This window comes from Pollachius pollachius (assembly GCF_949987615.1).
Source record: "Pollachius pollachius genome assembly, chromosome: 11".
In the NCBI taxonomy this organism is placed as follows: domain Eukaryota; kingdom Metazoa; phylum Chordata; class Actinopteri; order Gadiformes; family Gadidae; genus Pollachius; species Pollachius pollachius.
The window spans coordinates 3,582,668-3,591,750 of NC_136944.1; positions in this window are offsets into that span (position 1 = coordinate 3,582,668).

Genomic DNA, 9,083 nt, shown 5'->3' on the forward strand with positions numbered 1-9,083 from the left:
AGAAAGCTACGAGCTACAACCTGAAGCTTAACTTCAATAAATGCCACATACGCCAGCCTTCTGTGCCATACGTGGGACACCTGATAACAGTTGATGGTCTGAAGCCTGACCCAGCGAAAGTGGAAGCTGTTCAGGGCATGTCGCCACCGTTGGATAAAGAAGGTGTCCACCGCTTCTTGGGCTTTGTTACTTACCTGTCGAAGTTCATCCCTAACCTCAGTGAAGTGGATGCCCCGCTGCGCCAGCTCCTAAAGAGAGATGTGGAGTTTGCATGGCAGCCAGCTCAGCAACAGGCGTTTGACAAACTAAAAGAGCTGTGCCCACATCCCCCAGTGCTGAAGTATTTTGATCCTGCAAAGCCTGTTGTGATATTCTGTGATGCCAGCAGCAGCGGACTAGGAGCGGTCCTGCTGCAAGAGGATCAGCCCATCGCTTTCTCCTCAAGGTCACTCACTGATGCAGAGACGCGCTATGCGCAAATTGAAAAAGAGACACTCTCCATTGTCCACGCCTGCACTAAGTTCCACAATTACATATTTGGGACACATGTCACAGTGTACAACGGTCACAAACCTCTCGAAGACATCTTCAAGAAATCCCTGTTGTCTACACCCATGCGGATTCAGAGAATGCGTCTTCGCTTGCATTGGTATGATCTCACTGTAAAGTATAGAAGAGGAAAAGACATGGAGCTCCCGGACACACTGTCCAGAGCACAGCTATCGGAGAACACACCAGAGATGGATGGCTTAGAGTGCATCTCCATGCTGAACATTGTCTCTGTCAGTAATCAGAAATATACAGAACTACAAGTACGCACAAAAGAAGAGTTAAGCTGTCTCCAACAGATTATTCAGTGTGGCTGCCCAGAGCACAGGCGTGAGGTGCCTGTTCAGATTCAGCCATATTGGGACTCGAGAAGCCAGCTTGCGTTGTCCGACGGACTCATCTTCAAGGGACTCTGAATAGTAGTACCCCCCACCAGTGTTGTGCCTGAACGCGTTCACTGAACGAAAGTTCATGAACTCGTTCATATTTTGGGCGAACGTGAACTGAACGTACTGTATTACTGCCTGATGAACGTTACTGTGAACTCGTTCATTCTGGTGTCTGTGAACGGCACGCTCACTCGGTTCAACTTCGTTCAATGGGGGGGTTATTTCTCTATCAACACGGCGGATGCGCGCGCAGATCGCCGTGTTGTTTTACCGGTTGCCATGGTAATCTCCGTGCGGTTCATTTGCAGTTGAGGTGTTGCCAGCTTACTGTTACATTAAACTGTAATCAGAAAAGGTGGTTATATGCTATAGACCCTATAGTATCTGTCATATAAAGGCTGGGACGAATTTCATATTATAAATATGTACACTTTATTTTGAAAGTATAGACCAGCGCGATTCCCATTGAAACGAATGGCGCGGTGATTATTCTTCAAAACGAGAGCTGTTAAATTGTGGAAAATGAATTAAACTGTTATCAGACAAATCAGTTATATGCTATAGACCCTAGAGTATTTGTGGTATAAAGGCTCAGACGAATTTCGAATTATAAATATGTACAATCCATAACGTTAGCCCTCTGGCTCATAGCTCAGCGGAGTAGAATACCTCCTAGAATCATTGCTTGTTGGCCGGAAACGGAAAGGGTTGTAGTCTTTTCGCTCGGTTCTCCGTCTCATCAGTAGGGCTAGAACCGAGCGAAAAGACTACAATCAAACGTGAACACCCCCCCTTTCCGTTTCCGCCAACGAGCAATGAGTCTTCCAACAGAAATCAATGGGATTTACAAAATGCGCTAAATGTGCAATAAAAGACGATAGAAACTGTAGAGACGATAGAAATTTTCGCTACGATACTTGATTCAACCACTCTATATTATCCTAGACAAACCACAAAGGGGGCTCAATGTTCAAAATACCGGAAAAAATGAAAAGCTCACAGCAACATATTGAAAAAAAGAACTATGAACTAGTTCATTTCTTGGAACTGTGAACTTAGTTCAAAATTTTGAATTATGAACGTTTAACTGAACTAGTTCATTTTAAGATTTGTGAACTGAACTTTGAACTAGTTCACGAAGAAAGTGAACTTTCCCAACACTGCCCCCCACCATGCGTGAGCACATGCTGAGGCTCATACACCAATCACACCTGGGAATAGTGAAAAGCAAACAGCGAGCTCGTGAAGCCCTCTACTGGCCAGGTATGAGTGCACAAATTGAAGAAGTAGTCAGAAACTGCAGTTTGTGTGCAGATTTTCAAAATAAACTGCCCAGACAACCGCTCAAACCAACGGAAACACCCAACCTTCCCTTTGAGAAAGTAGCATCAGACCTCTTCGAATTCGAAGGGAAACAGTACATACTGCTTGTGGACTACTACTCAAAATTCATTGAAGTGGACGGATTGAGAGACACGCGCAGTCGCACTGTCATAGACACACTTAAGGCGCAGTTTGGCAGGCACGGCATCCCTGCAACCACGAGGACCGACAATGGCCCACAGTACTCCTCAGAGGAGTTTAAAGACTTTTGCAAGAGTTACAGCATCCTACACGTCACACTCAAACGGTGAAGCGGAGCGTGCCGTGCAAACTGTGAAGAGGCTCTGGAACAAGGCACCAGACAAACATCTTGCACTACTGGATTACAGGACCACTCCCCTTGAGTCAGTCGACTTTTCACCAGCTCAGCTGCTTATGGGAAGGAGGCCACGCAACAAGCTGCCTATGGCACGTGAGCTCCTTGCACCAACGGCCTATGACCCACTGAAAGTCAAGCGTCTGTTAGATCAGACTAAGGACAATCAAAAGTACTATCATGACCGCAAGAGAGCAGGCAAACCTCGTGTCGCTCTCAAGCCTGGAGATGAGGTCAGAATGCAGCCTCATCCTGGTAGCCGCACATGGTCCCCAGCGGTTGTAGTCAGACAGCACAGTGCTCCGCAATCCTATATTGTGGACAGTGGAAACAAGGAGTACCGCCGCAACAGCCAACATCTTCGCACAAGCACTCCAGCCGCCAACCGTCCACGCCACTGGATACGTAATGAGTTATGGACTGAGCCACCAGAGCAGACAGCTGAAAAGGAACTGACAGCTGAAAAGGAACAGCTGTCTCCTACCCCATCTGAACAGCCTCGCTCGCCTCCCAGAGAACCCTTGAGCCATGCTCAGGCCCGGGCAGGTGAACTGTACATCACCAGGCGAGGCAGAGCGGTCAAGCCGCCCGACAGACTGACTTTATGAGTTGTGTGCATGAAGTTAGTTAGGGACAAGGTGTGGTAAAGACACCTATGGAAGTGAAGTGCTGGTAACCTCTCCTTCCCAGTTAGCCTGATCAAAAGTTTAAAGTATTAACTTCCAAGTTAGTGTGATCAGAGTTAAAGTTAAAGTGTTTGTTACTTTGTTTACTTAAGTCAAATGCATGTCAAGGTTAATTTGACATAAGCTGCTAACATGTTTCTGAGTTGTTCCTAGGTTGTATGCCTTTTCTTTGATAAGAAGGGAGATGTAATGTATTGTTTGATTTACTCCCATTACTATGGTCTGTTCTGTCCCGCCTGGATTACCCATAGTGCCGCTTGCACGCATGCGCAGTTCAATAAAATCTACCGTTAACTCCAAGACTAAAGCGTATCTGTTGACCAGAGTATCTTACACATATCACTGGCTGTGTGTTTGTGTGTGTGTGGGGGGGGGGGGGGACGAGCGAGCGATAGCGTGCGTGTCAGTTTAGTGAAGTAATGAACGAATCCGGTTGTGTGTAAGAATAAAGTACCCAGCCTGTCAAGAATCGGTGGCCGCTTCATTCCAACCATATTCCGACCTATAAGCAGACCCACTGTCGGTAAAAGTGAAGGGTGTTGCCCCCAAGAGAGCATCGGCCCTGGAGAGAACGTCTCCCCTGTGCTCCTCGGTCTGGGACCCGACAGCAGGAAAGTGTAACTAACCATCTCGTAGTTGGAGGCGGAGCGCAATAGAGTATACGTGATCCAATAATTTGAGATAAAAATAAAGCACATTAATTTGAATGATTTTAGCTTGTGTGTGATTTATCGCGGGCTAGGGCACACACAAGCTAAAATCATTCAAATGAATGCTATATTTTTATCTCGCACTATTGGAGCGCGTTTACTCTCTTGCCTCCAACTACGAGACGGTTAGTGTGACTTATAGGTCGGAATGAAGCGGCCACCGATTCTCGACGGGCTGGGTAATTTATTCCATGGGCGTAAATTTGGTCTCAGTTTTGGTAGGGACACTTCACAGACGTAACCCCAAATCACTAGACTGCATCATGCTGAACAATAAATACTCTATTAAAATAAAATCTAGATTTACATGTGCACTTATTCACATTTAAAGTACACACACGCACTGCCAGTGATATGCTTACGATACTTTCTCGTGCTCACGAGATACTTTCTCGTGCGCTCGACATACTCTCTCGTGCGCACAACATACTTTCTCGTGCTTACGAGATACTTTCGCGTGCGCACCAGATACTTTCTCGTGCTCACGAGAAATGTTTTTTTTTTTTATCCCATGTCCCTTTACGGGTTCCGTAGGTTCCGTACCCAGCCATGGTTCCAGAAAATGGAAAACAAAGTCAACCGCACAGGTCGCTTGTTATTCTTGTCATCGGCAGAGCACTGTCAATCACGCACAGCCTGGTCAATGGCACATGTGATTGGAATGTACGTCAGCATAGAGCAACCAATAGGTTTAGAGCCAAATAGTCCCGCCCCCAGGAACGTTTTTTTTTTCCTTTTTGCAGATCAACGATTTCAGACCTTTAACTGTCAGGAGTTTCAAAACGAATGCGCGACAGAACACTGCCAATAATCACGTGACTCAAAGCTTGCGACTGTGTGGTCAAATCTCTGAAAAGTCAGTTCTGAAAAAATACATTGCAATGGTGTAAATTTATACCTTTACAAGTTTTTAAAAATAAATATTCAACCTTTCAAAACGTATTTCTCAATGTATGAACACCTGTTTGCAGAATCCCATTTACAAGGTTTCAAAACCGGGAAACAATGAAATACACTGTTAGAACAGAGCCAGATTTGAAACTCTGTAAATGCGCTGGTGACATTTTTTAAACTTTGAAAATGTGTTGGTGAAAATGATAAAATAAAATAGAACACAAAATCATGTTTGCAGACATTTAAAAGAAAATTTCAGGCTATGATCTCTTTCTTCAGTGTTGCAAACCTTCTTTACAAGGTGTTGAGTTTTCAACCCAGACTTACAAGCCTTTGAAACTTTTCTTTTCAGGTTTGAATTATGGCAGGATACTGGCTCCATACAGATAGACCCTACTCCACAGCCCGCTAAAATTCAATTTTTGGCGTTGGCTCATTTTTGTAATTTCCTTTATATCAGAGAAATTAAATTGACTTTTTACATAATAAATGTGTCTTACAATATCCCCAGAACCAAAACATAACTTGCGAAAACCCATGGTTAAGTTAATGTTAATATTAATGTTACTGATAGTGAAATGAAGACACTGCTGCTTGGGAAATTGTCAGCCACATAAATTCCATTCAGGTCAGTTTCTCGGCAGGCAGCCAAGACCCCTCTGTTGAAATAAATACCATGGTTAGTCAATTTCGAATATTCAAAGAAATGGAAAATAAAAAGGCATGAAAAGTTGTTTGATTTCTCCAGTAATCCTTCCTAAATTACTAATTAGGTGGGGAGGGAACCCTGGACGTCCGGGTGGAAGTCTGACACGTTACCTCGAGACTATCTCCCTGAATACAAATCTACGGATAATATTACATTTAAATATGTAACACTTAATACTACTTATTCATTCAGAAGATCGGCGATTTTATTGCCAGGCGGCCTCCCTGTTTTTATTTATGGTTACGGTGTTTCCTTTTTGATTTATTATATGCTTGTACTCCTCATAGACCTCCACAAGCAGCTTCTGTTCGCCTCTGGAAAAGATCCCACCTGGTCCTTTTCGGACATTTGATCCATGATTCGACATTCACGGTTCTAGGCTGGTTACATATCTTGTGAGCGCGCGTAATCCATGATAACGTAAGCCTGTCTTGAACTAGCCTGAGCAAGGCGCGGCTGAACTACGTTGATGGAATGGCTTTAGCCTCAAGTGGAAGTTGGCGTTAGTTCTAACCGGGCTTAATCAACTAAGTGCTGCTTTCGTTAGCGACTGATGGAATACCCCTCAGATGCTGTGTGTGGAAGATTAGGGACACATTTATGTTTACGTGTAAATGTTTGCAAATAAACATTGTAAATAAATATTATTGTATATGGTTTTAAAATGTTTCGCTTTTTTAATATAACAGATGTTTTCACCACCTTTCTTTCATTTGTTCAATAATACACACTTTTTGGTTAGAAAAATATTTATTTTGGATATTGAAAAAAATGCAAGTGACAGTTCTTTATGGTTTGTTTTTTGCCTTACGCCTTTTGTGTAGCATCTTCTTGAGGGTTCTCTTGATTTCGTTGTTACACTTGTAACCGAACAGGTTGGAATGTGGGTGGTGGCTGTACCGAGGCAGGCAGGCCGAGCCGTCTTGGGTCATCAAGCCTCGTAATGATAACTCATAACAATGCTGTTTGCCAACACAAAAAATACAAAGCAATCTTTTTACAAACATGTTTACATGCGGGGAACTACACCAAAGGTATAACATGGGTGAAGCTATAATGGAGGTTCACGTCTCGTAAAATGTTACAGTTCTGTTACCGATGAATGTGCTAACTAGCAGCTCTCGTGCAGGGTACTGCATTATATGGCCAGCCGGACATTTCACATGATATAGGCTACACTCTTGGGAAAATCGGAGGCATTCACGGTCTAGTGATCTAAATAAACAAGAACCTGGATTCAGGGATTTAGCCTGTATCTGGGGGACGAGACAGACAAACAGCAAAACAACCATGGAAACAAACGTGTTTGGTATCGACTACACTAACAACCCAGCAAGCTAGAAACATACAGGGCTCACAACAAAACGGTCGAGCAGACACATTTTTACAGAGACTATCAACATCAAGAAAGCCACAATACAAAGAGGAAAAAGTTCACCCAATGGTACTTACAATTTAAAGAGCAACACGGCCAAGTCGGCATCCAATTTGCAGTCTTTTTCTTTCAGTTCACGCTATTCCTGAGAAGCTCGCCCAACGTTTACTCGTGTCTGGCCTCTCTGTCGGTCAGTCTCCCTTTTCTCTTCTACTGTTTCTCTGACATTGGGTTTCTCTGTCTCTTTTTAGTCTGCTGATCCATGATGAATGTAACAACCACTTGTGTTTATATCGGTTCCGTGTTTGTGGGTCTGTAGTGCCCTAAGGCAATTCGTTACATCATGAGACCAAAGATTCCTGCGAGAATGGGCGGCGGGTCGCCGGCAGAAACTTTTATATTCCCTTTCTCTGCACAGATGTGCTAGGGGGAGTCGAAACAGCGACCAATCGACCCATAAAGTGTTATAGAACCATCCCAATGACTCTTAACCTGTTATATTAAGGTACATTTAGCCAAAAAAGTTGCATAGTTCCCCTTTAAAAGCGTTCATTTAGTGAAGCCCAAATACAACTATGTACTTGCTGTTCCCCTTTAAGCATCTTGTCCTGATGTTATCATGATCGGTATCTTGATTCTGGGATTTAATGGCAACATATTTGCAACATTTTATCGCTCCAAAACGTGGTAATTACAGAACTCTGTCAAAGCGACTCCTGTGCTAAAAATAACCATCTCAGTTGAATTCCAAAACAACAGCGCATACAAGACCTGTTTATGGAAGTGTCGTTGGTGCAATTCCTGACCGTTTACACTGGCGCGGAGGCGTGAGACGTCAACAGATAAAACATTCACTGGATAAGCCTGGTGCTATTCCAGGCTTATGGAGTAGGACTGTAAACATTTTAACACTGGTAAACATAACAAGTAATAACCCACTTGTGTGTGTTTGTTTGCGTGCTTTTATGGGCTTTGTGGGTTTTATATGATATTATTTTTATCTGTGTTGTACTACAAGAGAAAAGATTGTTTTGAGTCATTAAAAGGTTGAAAGGAGACACATGCACATTGTGCAGGGTGTATGTGTGCATCTTACACACACACACACACCCAGTCACACACACACACACACTCTCACACACACACACACACCGCAGGCCAGCGGAGGCTGGTTAGAGTGTTGCGTCACGGTTGCTGTCATGAAATTGATTAGAGACAAACTCTCGGTTTCAGGGTGGCTGACCCCATAACTCCTCCACTTAAAACCCCACATGGCCCCCTGGGTCCCCACTAAACCACGACGGCAGAAGATGGAAAATGTCTCCTTAATGGGAAAAGTTGACAAGGAACGTCAGCAAGAATCTGCACGTCATCGCAAAATACAAGTCATCGCAAGCCACACAAAAACCAACCAGTGTTTTGAGAAAGAAAAACTCAATAAAATGCTGTCTTCCATTTGTCAGTTAAATATTTAGATAGTACCTTACCTTTAGGTTCTCTTAAAAGTTCTGTAATTATTATTATTATTATTTATTTTTTTATCCTTTATTTAACCAGGAAAGTTCCATTGAGATTGAAAACCTCAAGGGAGTCCTGGCAGAGAAGCAGGAAAAAAGGCAGCAAAAGTCACACAGTTACAACATACAAACAGCAATCAAAACTATATTGTAATATTGTCTCCTTGGTAACAGACTTACAATGAAGCTAAGATTAGCCAAGCTCAAATGCAGCTAAGCTACAATACCATACAATACCATAAAGCTCGCTAGTTAAACACAGACGGCCAAAGCAGCCATATTTAATATTAATTAAATTGTTTCTACATAATGGAACGAAAGGAAACAGTGGTCAAAGTGTAGCTAACGGGCTAATGTGCTAACGACGATGACACGTTTTTACTGCCATGGAGAAGCTTGGGGGGGGAGGGGTACCTGGCGAGGACAGCACGCTCCAACTCTTCTCTTTAACTCTTCCTGGAGGTCACCTGGTCCGACCCCTAGACCTCCTCACGCTCTCATTTGCTCTTCAGGTCAGGGTGAACTGCCTTGGTACCTGATGGAGGGAGGTGGAGT